This window comes from Triturus cristatus, chromosome 3_1 (assembly GCF_964204655.1).
Source record: "Triturus cristatus chromosome 3_1, aTriCri1.1, whole genome shotgun sequence".
NCBI lineage: Eukaryota > Metazoa > Chordata > Amphibia > Caudata > Salamandridae > Triturus > Triturus cristatus.
Window position 1 is genome coordinate 58,820,984 of NC_140583.1, and position 20,285 is coordinate 58,841,268.

Consider the following 20,285-nt stretch of genomic DNA (forward strand, 5'->3'; position numbering starts at 1 on the left):
CCATACACACACAAACGATTACTTTATTCTTCTACGGAATTGAGCAGGGACCAGAAGGGTCCCCATATACATCCTTGCAAGACACTAAAGAGAGTACCGGCACCTCTCAAGGTGGCACTGTACATAATGGGAGCGTACCGGCACCTCTCAGCAAGGTTGCAATGCCTATAGTGGGAGAGTACTGGCACTTCTCAACAAAGACTACAATGCTTATAACAGGAGAGTACCGGCACTTCTAAACAAAGGTTGCATTGCTTAAAATGGGAGAGAACCGGCACTTCTCAGCAAGGTTGCAATGCTTCTAATGAGAGAGTAGAGGCACTTGTCAACAAGGTTGCAGTGCGTATGATGGGAGAGCACAGGCACTTCTCAAAAAAGACTGCAATGCTTATAACAGAAGAGTACCGGCACTTCTCAACAAAGACTGCAATGCTTAAAATGGGAGAGTACCAGCACTTCTCAGCAAGGTTGCAATGCTTCTAATGAGAGAGAAGAGGCACTTGTCAACAAGGTTGCAGTGCTTATAATGGGAGAGTACCTGCACTTCTCAGCAAGGTTGCAATGCTTCTAATGAGAAGGTAGAGGCCCTTGTCAACAAGGTTACAGTGCTTATAATGGGAAAGTACCTGCACTTCTCAGCAAGGTTGCAATGCTTCTAATGGGAGAGTAGAGGCACTTATCAACAAACTTTTGCACTGTTTATAATGAGAAATTACCGGCATCTCTCAGCAAGGCTGCAATGTTTATGATTGGGGAGCACCAGATCTTCTCGCTAGCAAACAGCAATCCACTTTCAAATCACCTGATTGGAAACGTGGAAGATTATTTTTGTTAAGAATGAAAAGTGGTTTGCTGTTAAGATAACCAAACCTTCAAGTGAATACAATTTCTTGATGTAGAACCAGAAAGACTGGACTGGACTTACCATATGGACACTGCATATATCTTTTGTTTGACACCTTATATTGCAACATGTGAGAGCTCCTAATCTCCCTCTAATGTACTTCAGTTTATTTTCTTGCAATCGGCGCGACCGTGCCCAGTACAAAGAAGTGACACACCCATCTGATTGCATTATGCAATTACAAGCTAGTTCTGACAGCACAGGGACTTTCTCTCTTCCTGAAGGAAGTTGGTGCGTGTGAGCCCGAGCTCGGCATGTGTAGCAGCCGTTTCTAAAATAAACTGCTCCCTCACAGAGACAGTGTTTGGGCTGGGCTCCCCTCATTGTTTCTGGGAAGGAATCCAGGCCCCGTAAACCAGCCTTAGGAATGCGCAGAGGTGGCCCATCTGGGGAATAAAAATCATTTCTTTACTGTAAAGGCTGAAGGAATTGATCGTTTTGTTCCTCTGACTTTCACACATTAAAGTTATGGGTTTTGTTTTTAGGGTGGACCAGATCTGCTGATTTCTGGAGGCAGAAGCCCCACGTCATCAGCGACATCATCAGCAGTTCTTGCCATTGTTGCCTCAGCATATTGCATTCTGGGGCATGACGTTTTGCTTCAAAATTGAAAATCCCAATATGTAATGTGCTGTGGGATAGCAGGAGAATGTGTTGCACATCACACATAGACATGTATTGGCCATGTAATGTATTTTAGAAGTAGGAGTAAAACCCACATATTATATGGGATAAAATACCCCCTTACTATTCATTGTAAGGATATTGCAGGTCACCTTGGAATTCCGTGACCAATAAAGGCACTCGGTCTGCGGCCTCATGCCTCTAAATGGTCACAAAACTCCTTAGTGACTTGGAATATCCTTATAATCTACAAAAGGGGGTATTTTATCACATATATATTGACAATTTTTTCCCAAATGCATGAGAAGTGTAAGTATATAAGTGGGAGGTTCTGTGCACGACCTTGCAACGCTGATGCCTAAGTTTGTCATTAATAGTATGAAATACTTGTGTGTAGGGGTAGCTGATAATGATTGACACGCATATCCTAGAATCGGATGAATGCTGTCAGTCGTAAGCTAATTCAGTGGATTGATACGCGCATTGCATAGATCTGTATGTAACCTGAAGGTCATATGATTGGAACCTGCTGTGTTCACTCAGCCTTTAATCCTTCTGAGGTTGATAAAATGAGCACCATTGAGTTGGGTAATAATTAAGCCTGTTATCAGTATCTGGAGACTACAGAAAGAGTGGCGGTCACTATGTAAATGTAGTACTTACTGTTTTATATATGTATTAATACCGAGAAAGACCTGTGTGCACTCAGAGAACGTCTTCTAAGCATTGCACCTCCATATGAAATGTATCGAGTGTGCTGCATGACTACAGAGTCACAGGGATGCCACCATGAGTAATTCTCCGCTGTGCAGCCGTACTCGCCCACCCTGCAGGGGGCGGGGGCATGCATCGATACAGGCAGAGGTGGAGCTGTCAAGGATCTTTTACATAACACATTGTAGAGTTGAGCTGGGATACTAGCGATGTAATGGTGTTTGGAATGCAAGGATAGAATGTGTGGACGTGAGGTGAAGGGGGACAGTAGAAGAAGAGAGGAGCTGGAGGTGACCTGTTGGACTAATACACTTGGATGTTAAATGCTTCGTGTCCAACTCATCCTTACATAGTTGGCGGCAAGATGAAGTCTGTGCAGGGGACAGACACCGAAGTACCTCCCCCCCTGTAAAATATAGAGACAGAAAAGAGACCGAAAGAAAAGTAATGCAGAAGAGCAAAGAGCTGAAGAAGTCCTACTTTTGACGCGAGGAAGCGCAACTTGGGAAGGACAGAGAGGCAGAAAGCTGTATTTATCAAGCATTGATTGCTGTAACAAACATTGGCTGCTGCAGGGGACCATTAAGTCCCAAAGTCTACATGCTGCGTTTTGTCGGAGGTCATATATAAGGAGTGAAAGAGACTGTGTTGACAAATGACTCCCTATATAAGCATCACTGACCGCATGCAGCCAACAATGCTTCATTGACTGTGTAAGCATCACTGACCGCATGCAGCCAACAATGCTTCATTGACTGTGTAAGCATCACTGACCGCATGCAGCCAACAATGCTTCATTGACTGTGTAAGCATCACTGACCGCATGCATGCAGCGAACAATGCTTCATTGACTGTGTAAGCATCACTGACCGCATGCAGCCAACAATGCTTCATTGACTGTGTAAGCATCACTGACCGCATGCAGCGAACAATGCTTCATTGACCGTGTAAGCATCACTAACCGCATGCAGCGAACAATGCTTCATTGACTGTGGAAGCATCACTGACCGCATGCAGCCAACAATGCTTCATTGACTGTGTAAGCATCACTGACCGCATGCAGCCAACAATGCTTCATTGACTGTGTAAGCATCACTGACCGCATGCAGCGAACAATGCTTCATTGACTGTGTAAGCATCACTGACCGCATGCATGCAGCGAACAATGCTTCATTGACTGTGTAAGCATCACTGACCGCATGCATGCAGCGAACAATGCTTCATTGACTGTGTAAGCATCACTGACCGCATGCAGCCAACAATGCTTCATTGACTGTGTAAGCATCACTGACCGCATGCAGCGAACAATGCTTCATTGACTGTGTAAGCCTCACTGACCGCATACAGCGAACAATGCTTCATTGACTGTGTAAGCATCACTGACCGCATGCAGCCAACAATGCTTCATTGACTGTGTAAGCATCACTGACCGCATGCAGCGAACAATGCTTCATTGACTGTGTAAGCATCACTGACCGCATGCATGCAGCGAACAATGCTTCATTGACTGTGTAAGCATCACTGACCGCATGCAGCCAACAATGCTTCATTGACTGTGTAAGCATCACTGACCGCATGCAGCGAACAATGCTTCATTGACTGTGTAAGCCTCACTGACCGCATACAGCGAACAATGCTTCATTGACTGTGTAAGCATCACTGACCGCATGCAGCCAACAATGCTTCATTGACTGTGTAAGCATCACTGACCGCATGCAGCGAAAAATGCTTCATTGACTGTGTAAGCATCACTGACCGCATGCATGCAGCGAACAATGCTTCATTGACTGTGTAAGCATCACTGACCGCATGCAGCGAACAATGCTTCATTGACTGTGTAAGCCTCACTGACCGCATACAGCGAACAATGCATCATTGACTGTGTAAGCATCACTGACCGCATGCAGCCAACAATGCTTCATTGACTGTGTAAGCATCACTGACCGCATGCAGCGAAAAATGCTTCATTGACTGTGTAAGCATCACTGACCGCATGCATGCAGCGAACAATGCTTCATTGACTGTGTAAGCATCACTGACCGCATGCAGCGAACAATGCTTCATTGACTGTGTAAGCATCACTGACCGCATGCATGCAGCGAACAATGCTTCATTGACTGTGTAAGCATCACTGACCGCATGCAGCGAACAATGCTTCATTGACTGTGTAAGCATCACTGACCGCATGCAGCGAACAATGCTTCATTGACTGCGCTGTTCAAGAAAGATTCCTCTTGATCACCGCATTGTTTGAACTTCATCTATCCCAAGCGCCAGTCCGCAATGTGAGATTCTGCATTACAATGGTTGTGAAAATGAGGCTCTAAGAAAAGAGGAATGGAGAGGTGCAATGGAAGAGGTTAATTTATTGGAAGAATTGGACAGATGCATAAATACAGATTGGGAAGGCGCAGCACATGCAGGAAGAGCAGTGGGGTGGGGTGGGGGAGTCGACAACCGGCAACAAGGGAAACTTAAATTTAAAAAAAAGTAAAACACTTACCTTGCAAAAGGTAACAAGGTAATTGGTTTTCCTTTTTTTATATGTTTCCCTCGTTGTCGTCTGTCGACTCCCCCTACCCTTCCCACCCCTGCCCCAACGCTCTTACCTGCATGGGTCACGCATGAGGTTGGGAGAATGATGAGAATCAGAATAAGGAGTTGAATGCATATCATAATGTAAAAGAGGAATTGAGTGTATATGAAGGAAAACTGATGCAAAGGAGATAAATTATTCCGCCAGAGAAACTTGGAAAGAAAACAATTCAGATTGCGTATGAAAGGCACCCGGGGAGTAACATGACAAAGAGGCGTGTGCATGAATCTTTCTGGTGGCCGAAGACGGACGAGGATATTGAAAGCAAGGTCAAGGAGTACTCTGCGTGTGCCAACAGTAATAAAACCAGGATTATAAGGCAGCCTCCTTTGGGTTGCATGCAGATACCCGACAAGCCTTGCGGAAGAGTGGCCATGGATTCGTTGGGTCCCGTAGCCAAACTGGGTACCAGATATAAGTATCTGATTGTCTTGATTGATTCTCATTCCAAATGGTTTGTGACAAAAACTGTTGAGCATATTGAGGCTGGAAATGTAATCAAATTCTTGGAAAAGGTATTCATGGATGAGGGAATCCCCAAAACGTTGTTCTCTGATAATGGGGTACAATTTACTACTAAGAACATGAGTGAATTCTTAACAAAAATGGTTGTCACGCATGAGAGAGTAGCTTTGTTCAGACCTCAGGTTAATGGATTAGTTGAAAGGGTTAACATCTCAATTATGGAGAACATTTAGCTCTCCTTGGTTAATGGATCATCGTGGAAAAATGAATTGAGAAAATTGACTTAGGCATGCAGAATTATACCACATTTGGTGACTGGTGTGTCACCCTTTATATCTGTTAGGGAAGGGAACCGGGAAGGAAGTAAATTCCAGCATGGGTAAAGAGCAGAGTGTGTGTGGGTGAATAGAAATAGTGTAAAAATAAGGTTTCAGCTCAACAACAAAAACACTAAAGAATATTATGATGCCAAGAAAGGTGCTAAGAGAATAGATATAAGAAAATGTAATTGGGTGGCTGTAAAGGAAGGTGGATTAGTCAGGAAAGGCGAGAGTACATTTTCTCAACCAATCAAAGTATAAGAAGTTAAGCAGAGTGTAGTGATTCTGGAGGATGGAACCGTGTGGAGTTTGTGAAGTGCAACAAATATTCAAACTATGATATGAGTAATTTGTAATGCATACAAAGAAAAAAAGGAAATGTGGAGGGTTCCTAAAAAGATTAATTGCAAATGTACTATGTATGTGTATGTAATTCTCTTTATGGTATTGTGAATTCCTTATTGCTATAGAATTTTATTGTGATATTACTTTCCTGTAAATGCCATCTTGGATTTTTAATATATGTATTTGAGGGGTAGATGTGTAGAGTTGAGCTGGAATACTAACTATGTAATGGAGTTTAGATTGCAAGAAAATAATGTGTGGACATGAGGTGAAGGGGGACAGCAGGAGGAGAGGATGAGAGGAGCTGGAAGTGACTTGTTGGACTGATAAACTTGGATTTTGAACACTGCGTGTCCAACTGATCCTCACACAGACATCATTGCAGGGATCGAGACTGGAGGAATGGCAACAGAGCATCAGACGGGCTGCATGAACTGGGAGGGTGTTGTGAATGAGACCCTCCTTCCCCCTCATTGTATTCAGAGTTTGCTGGGTCACGTGTGCTGGTGTACCTGTGTTTGGGTCACACCTGTGTGCACAGAGCTCCTAAAGTTGTAGGGTAGGCCACAGGTTTGGAAGTAGCCAAATGTAGCTGTCAGTCTTCTACCTGCATGTCCTCCAGCCCTGATCCTAAGATGACCCCTCCCGCTGGACTTCTACCTCCATCATATCCAGGGTTCATTTTCCACCCATGGATCTCTGTGGGGAGAAGATGGTTGAGCACCACAGACAGGCTCCGTGGCTGTCTCCTTTTTAGTTATAAGAACTTTGCACCTACTGTTGAGAAGAATCTCTGCTTCTGCTGGGATTTAGGGGAGGACTGCAGGGTGCTTGGCATTACATATCTTTATTTGTCTGCGTGTAACTGCGAACCCAACATTCTAAACCTGCATTCACTTCACTACATTACAATGTTGACGTCACAGTTCTATGGAGTCCATCATGAGCCAAAAGGGATCCGTCATTGCTAACTCACATGACACTGCACTCTGCAAATTAAACAGGAAGAACAGAAAGTCAAATACTTGCATTTGGAGCAGAAGATCTGATTCATCAATAACCTTCTCTCTGCCGCCCTATTCTTCGGGTGGAGCTCTGAACATTGCAATGTTCTAAACTGATCAGCTGTACATTGGTGGAGTTCGCAGGAGCACTCTCTGTCCACACGCTCCTTCCCGCCATCACAGTCTTCAGGCTCCGCACCCAGGGAACTCAGAGGAAGGTTCACCACCCTCATCTGCGGCACTTGATGGCCACCCATTGCTTCGGTGATGGGGAAAGTCAGCCCAATTGCCACAGAAAATGAAAGAAAAAAGTAGTCCATCTGTCTGTTTACTTTTCTCTACTTCTCTGCAACATTTGACTTACCTTCTGCATGAGTGATGTGTTAAACCAAGACACCCTGGCAGAGAAGCAAATTTTTATGTCAGCTGAACATTGGGACCAGGACCGGCTTTAGGGCAGTGCTACTGGTGCGGCCACACTGGGCGCCGAACTGTGGAGGGGGCGCTGACTGCAGGGGGGGCACTGTGTTTAGCACTAATTTAAGATTTAAGAGATGAGGGCCATTTTTGCCCGATGGTAGTGAGAGATTCCTGGGAGGCAGTCAAGGGGTGTGGAGGGGCCAAAATGTTTGTCGCACTGGGCGCCACCAGCGCTAAAGCCGGCCCTGATTGGGACAGAAAGCCATAGCTGTGTCCCGGGGCAGATAAGCTGCTTTCCAGCACCATGATGTGCTGCCTCTGTCTGTCCTATAACTGAGGGGGAAAGGTAAGTCTATGCACGCCAACCTGTAGAAACCCTCTCCTAACAGCTGGGTCTGGGAGGGGTGCACTCCTGAAGAAGAGGGTGCCCTGAAAGCATTGATGCTAGAACAGTTTTGGAAGTGGGGGTGCTGGACAGTGACATCAAATCACTAACACAAAATGTGTGTTTTATCTCCCTGGATATATACTGATCCCCAGGGAGCCTGATTCTGCCGGGTGTGATAAACAGCCTCTACTCCTCTGACAATCCCATATTCAAGGCCATAGGGTGTGAACAATCCAAATGCATGGGGTGTTTCAAAGCAGGCACTGTCCTTTGGAATACTTGAAAAGTTTACTTTGTGAACCACGAAGATGTTTTATTTACAGGTGCATTCTAACACCTCACCTTGATTTCTTTGCCTTTCATACTCTCCTGAACCCCAGCACGAAGGTCACTGGGGTCAAGTTACAGAACGCCTTGTCTCAGAGTCTGAGATGGGAAAAGTAAACACTGTAGAAAGAATGACCGGCAGCGGGTCTGAAGAAGACATCTGACATTAGAAATGCTGCCTTTGAAAAGCATTGCTTGCTTCAAGACAAGTATTCAAAAGACTCTATTGTGCATTTGAAGGTGAACTCCTTAAAGGTTATCTGGGGGTGCTGCAGCCCCCTGTTCCAGTGCCGCTGCCTGAAATACAAGCTTTCAGAAGAAAGTGCAAGGAGCACAGAGACCCAACCCAGGAACAAGGACCTGGCGCCGCCCCCCCCCCCCCCCCCCGTGCTTCATGAAGGGGTCTCCCAACACTCAGGCCATGATTAATTCCTTTATTTTACAGGTTTCTATAGGGCATGGCCAATCAAGTTATAGATGCACTTTACAAGTTAACAATAAATTAAATGCAGCAAGCAGCAATACATCAACATAAACAGGTCCAGGAAGGCAGGGAGGATGTGGGGTGATGGGGAAGAAACTAAGGGGAAGTGAAGCCTTGTAGAGGGAGCAGTAACGAGGGGGGCAGGTAGAAGGGTGAGGAAGGAGTATTCTAGAAAACCAAAACCTCCTGGACCGCTCCTAATATGGATTCCAAGCCAACCACAGCCCTGAGACGGCCATGACAGCAGCAACCGACGACATTACAGCCCTACTGAACGGCGGAGAGATGGCAGCCCTATTCCTCCTAGACCGGTCCACTGCATTCAACACCGTCTCCCATCACACCCTGATCAACAGACGTCACCACATAGGGATCCAGGGAGACGCCCTCAGATGGATCGCCTTATATCTCACTGGAGGAACTTAGAGAATCCACCGCCTACCATTCACTTCAGAGCACAAGACGATAATTTACGGAGTCCGACAAGAATCCTCCCTCAGCCCCACCCTCTTCAACGCCTACATGACACCCCTTGCTGGCAGCGTGATATCACACAGAATCAATATTATCACCTACGCCAACGACACCAACCTCATCCGCTTACTATGAGAAGATCCCTATACCACCAAAGCCAACTTCTACAGATGCATGAGGAGCATCAGGGACTGGATGATGGAAAACTGTTTTAAACTCAACACAGAAAAGAAAGAAGTCTTCATCTTTGAGAAAACCACCTAGCCAAGGAACGATTCATGGTGGCCCATCGAACTTGCCACCCTCCACCCCGACAGACCACGCATGCAACCTCAGCATTATACTGGATAGCAAGCTATCCATGAAGAAACATGTCAAAGCAGTCTCATCCGCCTGCTTCCGCAACCTTTGAAAGCGCTATAAGATTTTCTAGTGACTCCTTGCCAACACCAGGTGAACCGTCACACAGGTCCTCATCACTAGTCTGGACTACAGAAGCACACTCTACGTGGGACCCACTACACACCTCATGAATAGACTCCAGACAATTCAAAAGTCAGCAGCACGGCCCAACCTTAAGCTACCAGAAGGACCCACATCATACCCTATCTCAAGAAACAACACTGGCTCCTGATTCAGAAGAGACGCCAGTTCAAGATGCTGACCCACACCTACAAGGCCCTGCACAACAAAGGTCCATAAAACACTTGACTTTCCTCCAGCCAACCAGCCCCCTCCGATCCACCTCCTCTCTCGCAGACACCCCCCCGGATCCGCCGAACCAACAGCGGAGTACGCTCATTCCCTCACATTGCAGCCACGGCTATGAACAGCCTCCCCCTACACCTGAGGACCGCACCGTTGCTCCAGCTATTCAGGAAGACCGGCATGTTTAAATGACACTGCCACCACGCAGCAGTGAACTTCTACAGCTCCTTGAGACCCGCACAGGGGCTTTGCCTCACTTTATACATTATTGATTGATTAATGCAGAGTGAAGAGGAGGGCAGAGCAGTGTATATGCAGTTACCTGAATGTGAAAGACCAACAAAATAGTTCTATAATAATTTGTTCCTTTTAGCCACGCCTTTGATCCCGCCCCCATGCTCACTGGCCCTGCCCCATTGTGCTCAGGATCACAGTTCCCACACTTTTTTCCCACACCTGCTGCACCACCCCATCTTGCCATGCGTCTGCACAAAAACCTGGGTGCCCTGTAGCTTTATGCCAGCCTACAAGAGGGACTAGCAGCGGCTCTTTGTACTAACCATGCAAGACTGGGTAATGGAGCTCCTGATGCAAAGTGTCAATTTTCTATTTAATTTTCCCGGTTTTATTACCACAAAAAAAATAGATACTGGGACCCTAATGCCTCTTTAAAGTTTGATTTCTGTGTTGGTGAATGCTGTTACTGGCCTGACATGCGACTGACCCGGCTGCAACTCAACCGGCCTGCCACGTGAAAAACAATATCCCAGACCTGTCAGCTTCCCTGGCATAAGCCTTATGTCTCCCTGACTGCTGTTTGAACTGTGAAATACAGCAATAATCGGGGTTCAGTTGGACCCTCATGTCTCTGGGCCCCGGTGCCACTGTACCTGCTGCACCAATGGAAGCTAGCCCCAGGTCATCTGGCGAGGCTTGCTGGCCTATGGCTATGGCCTTCCAAAGTGCCTGGTGCCTAGCGCCCTCACTCCCTGCTCCCTGGCCTCTCCCTAACACTGAGCTGCACACTCGCTGTGCTAAAGAGCCATTAACGCCCCCTCCCCCGCCGAAATCAGTGCCCGGAAATGCCTGCTCTGGCAAGAACAATAGGACAGCAGGGAGGAAGGCCCCGCCCAAGGAAGCCCCCGCACCACGGCGCTGCGCCCCCTCTGCACCGGGAAGCAGCTGCCCGGACTGGACGTGACCCCACCCCGACGGAGGCGGCTGATAAGGGGACAGCCACGGAGGACGCACCCGGCAAAGAGGGAAACTTCCGGCGGCGAGATCCAGGCGCTACATTGGATGACTTCTGATGTATGCAGCGCGGCCTGCTTCCGCCTGGGCCTCGAGGCGCCTGCAGTCAGGCCGTCACGAGGCACACACTGTATACTGGCAAAATATGGGAGGGGGGGGGGGGCATTGTGATGTAAGTGTAGGATAAAAGAGAGCAGCAAAACATTGTCAAGGTATTATACACAGGCAAATATAGCATAATGTACTTATCTCCACGTATAAATACATCTCCCTTTCTGACACTTGGGTGTGGAGTTGGGAATAGTGAATGCATACTCACCCTCACATATTTACCTTCACACTATCCTGGAACTCGATATTTAGGGGACTATTTTTTGCACATGAATATTTTGCCCATGATAGTATGGTATACACCTGTGCAGCAGGTGCAGTAGCACCAGGACCCAAGGGTGTGAGGAGCCAATTTACCCCAATTAGTCACTGTTTTTTGCACTACCAGACAAGGGGGTGGGGAACCCAATTTGCTCTCCTGCACTGGTGCCCAGGTTACCTATGTTATGCCACAGGTCACACTACGCTGGCACTATCCTGGCACATGGCTGTGGGGTTACGGCCCGGTCCTGAAGGGTGGGGCTGGCATGTGCACCGCTCTGACCATGAAAGAAGAGGCGAGCAAAACTGGGACATTTTATACCCACCTAGTTCACAAAATGTTGATGATTTTATAGATATCTTTATTATCTACTTTTAAAAATGTACTGGAAAGAAATCTGGTAAATGGATGTGCAGCAGTGACGTCAAAGGCCCTTCTCGCGGTTCAGCGATGAAAGGTCCACGGTGAAATGATTCAGCTCTAACCTAGAATGCGCGGCGCGAATCAGCGTTGGATGACAAAAATCTCCTTCCCTGACTCCCCACTCTTGAGTCAACCTGTGGTCACCACTTTCCACCTAGTGACCCAGAGGACATGTTGGGGCTGGCCCCAAAAGTGTCTACCAGAAGAGCCATCCACAGCCCTCCACAGCAGTGTGCGTGACCTTCCACAGCGGCTTGAGTGACCGTCCACGGGGGCGTGCGTAACCATCCACGGCGGAGTGGGTGACCCTCCACAGCAGTGTGCGTGACCATCCACAGCGGCGTGCGTGACCTTCCAAGGCGGCGTGCGTGACCCTCCACAGCGATGTGCGTGACCTTTCACAGCTGCGTGCGTGACACTCCAGGGAGGCGAGCGTGACCGTCCACAGCGGCATGTGTGACCCGCCACGGAAGAGCGTGATTCTCCACGGCGGCGTGTGTGACCCTCCACGATGTTTGGCTGAGATCCCCCTCCTCTTATGCATGCCACGCCCACACTGCTACATTTTTAACTTTTTAATAAATGCATCTTGCAAACTTATTTCCAGTTGAAGAGCTTTGAAGTTTTGATCAACACCTCACGCTTCCTCTCTAAGTGCTGAGTACCCGCTACTCGATTTACTCGCTCTATTTATTTCCATCTTCGACCCTGTAGATTGGGCTCCTGACTTTCTGCTAGTTTCGCATTTTACAAACACTACTCACAGGTGTAATGACGGCAATATGTTCGGCATTAGGACCGGCCTGAGTGGGGAGACCAGGGCGGGCGAAAGGGAGGAGCCGAGGGCTAGTAAGGCAGTTAGCCATTAGCCCTGTATGAGGAAGGAGCTAATAAAAGAAGCTGACCAACTAGACGCTGTGTCCGTGTCTTTAGTATCTACAAGAATACTACAACTGGCGACGAAAGAGCTTCCACGTGTGCGTGAAGCGAGGAACAGCGCGACGACAGAAGTGCCCACCGGGAGTCCACCCCGGCGGCAACAAAGCAGGAGCTCGCCCCACGTGTGGAGGCTGGAGCGCGAGACGGAACGAGCCTACCGGGAGCCCACCCCGGCGGCGACTGACCGAGAACTGCTCACCCTGCGTGTGGGGTTGGAGCGCGAGACGGAACGAGCCTACCGGGAGCCCACCCCGGCGGCGACTGACCGAGAACCACAGGTGATATTGAAAGAGCCGACCGGGAGCCCACCCCGGCGGCAACAGTGAACAGTGCCCAGAAATAAAGAAAATAACCCTACCAGGCATGGTAGCGGTGTCCAGAAGCGGAGCCCCGGTGAGTGATATTGAGTAAAATCAAGCGTGAACGAGCGCGGGTCTCCGGCCATCTGAAAAGCCAAAATCTCGCTGTACACGAGATTCTCGCGGCGGCCATCTTGAAATCAGGCACGAGATTTGCCCGATCCCTTGTTAAGAACCACCGGCGGCCATCTTTAAGTCAGGCGGATGAATCAAAATGCAAACAAACACTGGTAAATGAAACGAAAGCAACAAACAAGCATTAGCAAATACAATAGAAGCAACAAACAAGCATTGATACATGCAATAGAAGATACAAACAAGCATTGGTAAAGACAAACAGAAGTACCAAACAAGCATTAGTAAATGCAACAGAAGCAACAAACATTGGTAAATGCAACAGAAATAACAAACAAGCACGGGTGAGTGCAACAAAACAAACAAACAAGCATTGACAAAGGCAATGGAAGTAACAAACAAGCATTGGTAAATACAACAGAAGTAACAAACAAGCACTGGCGAGTGCAACGAAACCAAGAAACAAGCACTAGCGAGTGTAAAGGATAACAAACGAAGTTCAATCAGCAATAACAGTTGAACAATGCCCGACCCAGCTCCCGCAAGTATGTTTGGAGCCTCATTCCTGCGCCGCCCCGAGCCACTCGTTCTTGAATCAGGTGGGGGCATGGGCCCGCGATGGCAAGAATGGATAGAAGATTTCGAGGACTTCATGAAAGCGTCCAAAGTGACGGACCTTGATGAACAACTGTTTGCCCTCAAGAACTTGATTGGCAAGGAAGTGGGCCGAATTATAAAAGAACTGCCCGCTGAGTCATCTGGTACCTATGACAAAGTTCGCGAAGCACTAAATGGCAAGTTCCTACACAAAAGGAACGTGGACTACGAGCGGTACACATTCAATCTGGCCGCGCAAGAGAAAGGTGAACAAATGGAGACGTTCGTCACACGTCTGAGACGACTGGCAAGATATTGTGACTTTGACAAGTTTTCAACTGAAGACGCCCTTCGGCTGAGGGTCATAGAAGGCTGCCTCTCTGAACCACTGAGACGCAAATTGCTCAAGAGAAGCTACTCGCTGGAAGAGGTAGTAGAAATGACGAGAATAGATGAACAAGCCGATGAACATGCAAAGAAAATAGAAGCCGGGAAAGGTGAAAGACGGGAACAAGCATTCAGGATACAGTCTCGGCAAATGCATGGAAGATCACCACCACAAATGCGATCCAAGAAACATCACCACCAGTCAAACAAAGGACACAAAGGCAGAACTCACACCAGGGAACGATCGGAGAGACAACTCAAATGCTACCGATGCGGATACGACTTCCCACATGCCGACGCGTGCCCGGCACTGGGGCAACAATGCCGAAAGTGTGGCAGAGACAACCATTTTGAAAGCATGTGCGGGGCGATACCTAAAGGTGATCAACAAGGAAGACACCGGCAACATCAGCCATCAAGCCGTCGTCACCATGTCAGAGCAGTCCAGGATAGACGAGACTCATCGACTGGGTCGTCACAATCCAGCTGCCACTCTTGCAGGACATACCAATCTCGACGGTCATCATCAAGAGAATCACGATCCACATCACCCATCGCTCAAGACAGAAAGGAATATGTTTATTGTGTAGCCGACCCTGATCGGCTGAAAGAGTACCCGAGATTGGACATCAGAATTGGTACCCACCCCACAAAGTTCGTGCTAGACAGTGGGGCCTCACTAAATTACTTGCCCGTGACAGAATACCAACGAATGAAGTCACCTCCCAAGCTGGATAACGCACATGTACGAGTATACACGTGGATGTCCAAAAAGCCACTAACGTGTCTTGGGAAATTTGCAACAGAACTGTCGTACCAAGATCGCACAATATCAGCCTATATCCATGTCATCGAGGGGCCTGAGGCCGACTGCCTCCTGAGCCTGGCCACTGCAGAAAGACTGAAACTGGTTGACATCCTATACCGAGTAGCTGACAAACCAACTATCATCCAAAAATTCCCCAAGCTATTTCAAGGCTTGGGAAAGATGAAAGGCTGCCAAATAAGACTACACATAAACGAACAAGTCACACCGGTAGCACAGCATCACCGGAAAATACCGTTCCACCTGCAAGAAGCGGTGGAGAAGGAGCTGCAGGATCTACTGGAAGCAGAGATCATAGAAAGAACAGAGGGACCAACGCCATGGGTCTCCCCGGTAGTGGTAGTCCCGAAGAAAGGGGAGACTAACAGAGTACGACTATGTGTGGATATGAGAGCGCCTAACATGGCGATAGAAAGAGAGAGACACCCAGGCCCTCACATCAGCGACATGATCACGTCCCTTAACGGAGCCAAGACATTTTCAAAACTAGACCTCAACAAAGGGTACCACCAGCTAGAACTGCATGAAAGGTCAAGATATATCACGACATTCTCGACACACCTCGGACTATTCAGGTACAAAAGACTGAGCTTCGGAGTATCATCAGCAGCGGAAATATTCCAAGAGGCAATCAGGAGAACAATACATCACATTCCACATGTCCTAAACTACAGTGATGACATCCTCGTATATGGCGCAACGACTCAAGAACACGACAAAGCGCTAGATCAGGTCTGCCATGCACTCATGGACGCCAATCTCACACTCAACAGAGACAAGTGTGAATTCCACAAACCAACGCTGAAGTTCTTCGGCCACATATTCTCCGGAAGTGGCATGAAACCAGACCCAGAAAAGGTAGCAGCATTAAACGACGCACCGAGCCCGGAGGACGTGGGAGACGTACGATCGTTCCTAGGCATGGCCAGCTACTGCTCCAGGTACATACCTGACTACGCCACGCTAAGCTACCCGCTGAGGATGCTCACCAAGCAAGGGCAACATTTCCAATGGTCCACCCAATGCGAAGGGGCGTTCCGAGAAATCAAAAGAACGGTCGAGTCGGCCAAAAACTTGGCATACTTCAATCCAAAAAAGAAAACAGAAATAACAGTGGACGCCAGCCCCGTAGGACTAGGAGCCATCCTAGCACAATATGAGAGAGAAGAAGATCAGCGACACATAGTGGCATATGCCAGCAGAAGTTTAACAGACACGGAGAGAGCATATTCACAGCCAGAGAAAGAAAGCCTGGCTGTCATCTGGGCATGTGAACATTTTCATATTTTCATATTTGGGAAACACTTTACACTAGTGACTGACCATCAAGCACTGACCACGATTTTTGGTAACCCACGAGCAAAAATGCCACCAAGAATAGAGCGATGGGGCCTCCGACTCCAGGAATACACCTACACCATCATCCACAAACCTGGAAAAGCTGCAAACCCAGCAGACTACATGTCCCGGCACCCCATCAGATCAAACGGATCAGAACAATCAATTGCGGATGAATACATCCACTTCGTAGTAGACCAAGCGAGACCTCCTGCCGTTCCACTGGAAGCCATTTGTGAAGCGACACAAACAGATGACACCTTACAAGAGGTGAAACGTCGGATTCAAACAAACAGCTGGAGACACACGCAAGACAATGAACAAAACGACCGAGAAATGGCGGCATTCAAACATGTCCACGACGAACTGTCAATAGCAACAAACGGCCTTGTGTTAAGAGACACCAGAATAGTGATACCACGACAACTGAGACAAGGAGTCATCAACTTAGCGCATGAAGGGCACCGGGGCATCGTAGCAACAAAAAGAGCACTCCGTGAGAGAGTCTGGTTTCCGACACTAGACATGATGGTAGAGACAACTCTGAACGACTGCCCGCAGTGTCAACTGGTGAGCCGTTCGGACCCCCCTGCACCGCTACAAATGTCTCCACTACCGGAGGGTGTCTGGCAACACACTGCCATTGATTTCTTTGGGCCCATAAAATCAGGCCAATATGTCCTAGTCATCATGGACGAGTACTCCAGATTCCCCATCGCGCAACTGTGCTCGTCAACGAAAGCATCGAGTACCATACCCATACTGGAGGAAATCTTTGCCGCATGGGGCATTCCCCTCGTGGTGAAGTCAGATAACGGGCCTCCATTCAACAGCCACGACTTTGCTGATTTTGCTCAACACCTTAACTTCAAGCACCGCAAGATTACACCATTGTGGCCGCAGGCCAACGGAATGGTTGAACGCTTCATGGCTACAATAAAGAAAGCCATTCAGCAAGCAGAACTCACCGGAAAGAGCGTTCAGACGGCACTCAACGAGGTACTGCGAGCATACCGAAACACGCCTCACTCCACCACAGGCAAATGTCCGGCCACTCTCATGCTGGGACGCCCAGTGCGCACCAGGCTACCGATGATGACGACGGCAGCGGACGAACAGCTTTCCGACTCTGACCATGAGGAGATGGCAGCCAGAGACAAGATAAAGAAAGAGAAGATGAAGGACTATGCAGATGGACGGCGACGTGCCACGCCCCCTCAAATACAAGAAGGAGACTGGGTGCTGGCCCGACAAGAACAACACCGGAAGACGGACAGCAAATACCATGAAGTTCCGCTGAAGGTGATACAACAAAAAGGAACCATGATTACTGCAGAGACTGAGGGAAAAAGACTCACCAGGAACGTGACGTACTTTAAGAAGTGCGGACCCACAATTAAGGAACTACTGACTGACCCAAAAATAGAGAAGAGAGAACTAGAAACACTGCCGCACCATAGTCCGGCATTGATGGAAATGGCCGACGAGAGCGAGAGTGACAACCCTGAACACCAAGCACGCCCCAGACGGATCATCAGAAAACCGTCTCGTCTCATTGAGGAACTTTGAAGAGACAGCTGCTGTGCTGGTCATATTATGTTTTTTTATTTACAGAGGGGGGAGATGTAATGACGGCAATATGTTCGGCACTAGGACCGGCCTGAGTGGGGAGACCAGGGCGGGCGAAAGGGAGGAGCCGAGGGCTAGTAAGGCAGTTAGCCATTAGCCCTGTATGAGGAAGGAGCTAATAAAAGAAGCTGACCAACTAGACGCTGTGTCCGTGTCTTTAGTATCTACAAGAATACTACAACAGGGTGGCACCACATGTGGCTACTGATGTGGTCATAAAAAAAAGTAGCAAAAGGGCGCAGATTATGAGATGAAATGTGTGAATGCCGACATGCCAACGTGTTTAAAACTGGAAAGAGGGAAAGTTTGAAAAAAAATCGGAGGGAATGTATTTTTTCCATTGGCATACTGTATTAAAGACAATATTAGGCGGAGACAACTAAAAAATAAAGACGCCTTTTCTTAAAATACCGGGATTCACCCACCTGAACCAGGTTTGTTGGCATGTAACACTACGAGAATGAAAAGCAGATGCAGAAAGGGGACTTTAGTGTGAGCATGCACTATGCGGCACCCCCAGCATCAGAGCTCACGCGCAAGGAACTGACACCATTTCCTGAAGCACGCGGGACCACCTCCAGAAGAGAGCAGGGGCCACTGGTGCCGAATGTGGCTGCGGTTCCGTCTCAAGTGAAAGGCGCAGACGGACACACAGGTAGAATGAAGGCCTGCAGCTGTTGGCCACTCTATTTATAGCGCCAACATCCATAGCAGGAAGGGAAGGGCCACTTGAGGTCAGAGAAGCACCAAAGTATGGGAGCACGGTTAAGTACAATGTGAAAATAAACCCTCTCTTCCTCACTCGTCTGGCTGAAATGTTCTGCTGGGGCCCACACAGATAGCGTGACCAGATTTTGAGAAGCAAAAACCGGGAGATGCTGGAAATAAAAGTAGGACTAAAGACTTTATTCTCACTAAAGGCCTGTCCTGGCTTAGGCGTGTTTTGATCTTTTCTGTACCTTACATGTGCACCTTATTGTCTGCTTTATGTAAAACAAATCAATGTTAATTTAGTTTATGTTTTCAAATTATCCATAATAAGATATATTGTAATCTTCTGAAGCACGACTCTATAAGTACAGGACTGTACACTAGCAACCGGATTGCTTTATTAAAGAAATAATTGTTCTATTTTTGTACATGTCTAGGGATATTGTATCAGAACCAGTTATAGCAATTCTTGATGAATGTCTAGTGTGGGTTCACGGTTTGAATGGGTAAATTTGATGGTGAGATTGCATGATTGTCGTATGAAAGGTAGTCCATGGAAATTTTCATTATGAAGGGCCAGTGTTATTGTTTCATATATTTTATTATGTAAAGAATAGATTCCTGTATTGATTTGTTGTCTTTTGAACAATAGCAAGATAAAAATAAAATGCTGTTTCAATAATTGACTCGTATCATTTTTGGTGTAAGTACATGGCTTAGTCTGAGTGATATATTAATTTAACAACTTATATGCGTTCCTACAAATAAAAAGGTAGAGCAGCTTGTTAGATTTTTGCTGTCCCGGTTTATGCCTAGCCCTGCAAATATTTGCCTACATACATACATAAATATATGTACAAATACATATATGCTTGTATATGTGTGTGTGTATATATGTATATATCTCACCACACAAGTTGCCCTGCAATGAGGACGCACTCCTCCAACAGGTGAGTTGACACAAACTTTATTGCAAAGAAACCAGCACAACGACCCACTGTTTACTTAGTCCTTGCCGACGCCTTTCGGAGCTTTCACGCTCCTTCTTCATGGGCGTTCGCTCACACCTCATATTGGCTCCCATCATTCACTGCGTATTCTCATACTTTTAACCCCTTCTGTGCCCATGACGAGCTGGACTCGTCATGGAGCACGGTCGCGCTGTGCCCATGACGAGTCCAGCTCGTCATGAACCCCGCCCGCTAATGCAACGCCCAGCACAGGGCGGGAAAGGGCGTGGCACACAAGGGGTTAAAGGACTCCAGTGTCCCAACTCCATAATGGTGTCCGCTGGGAAATGTGGTTCAATTCTGCAATAGTTAATATCCTCCAGTGGATTTGGTGCATAACAAACTAATAAAGGACTGTCTTTTACAACTCTCCAGTGGGTCCCAGGCCGGTGTTCTGGTTTCTATTTAAATCCCTGTTGCGCCGCTTGTAGATTTGCTCAATTTCAAAAACAGCGGTCCCGTGTTACAATTACGGGCGTACCATGTCATGAATGATGTAATATGTGACGTCATCAGCAGTGCATTGCGGGGGCGCGAATTATAGTTAGCTGAACTAACTATAATGGCCGAATTTCTCTGGTTTTCTACGAGTGA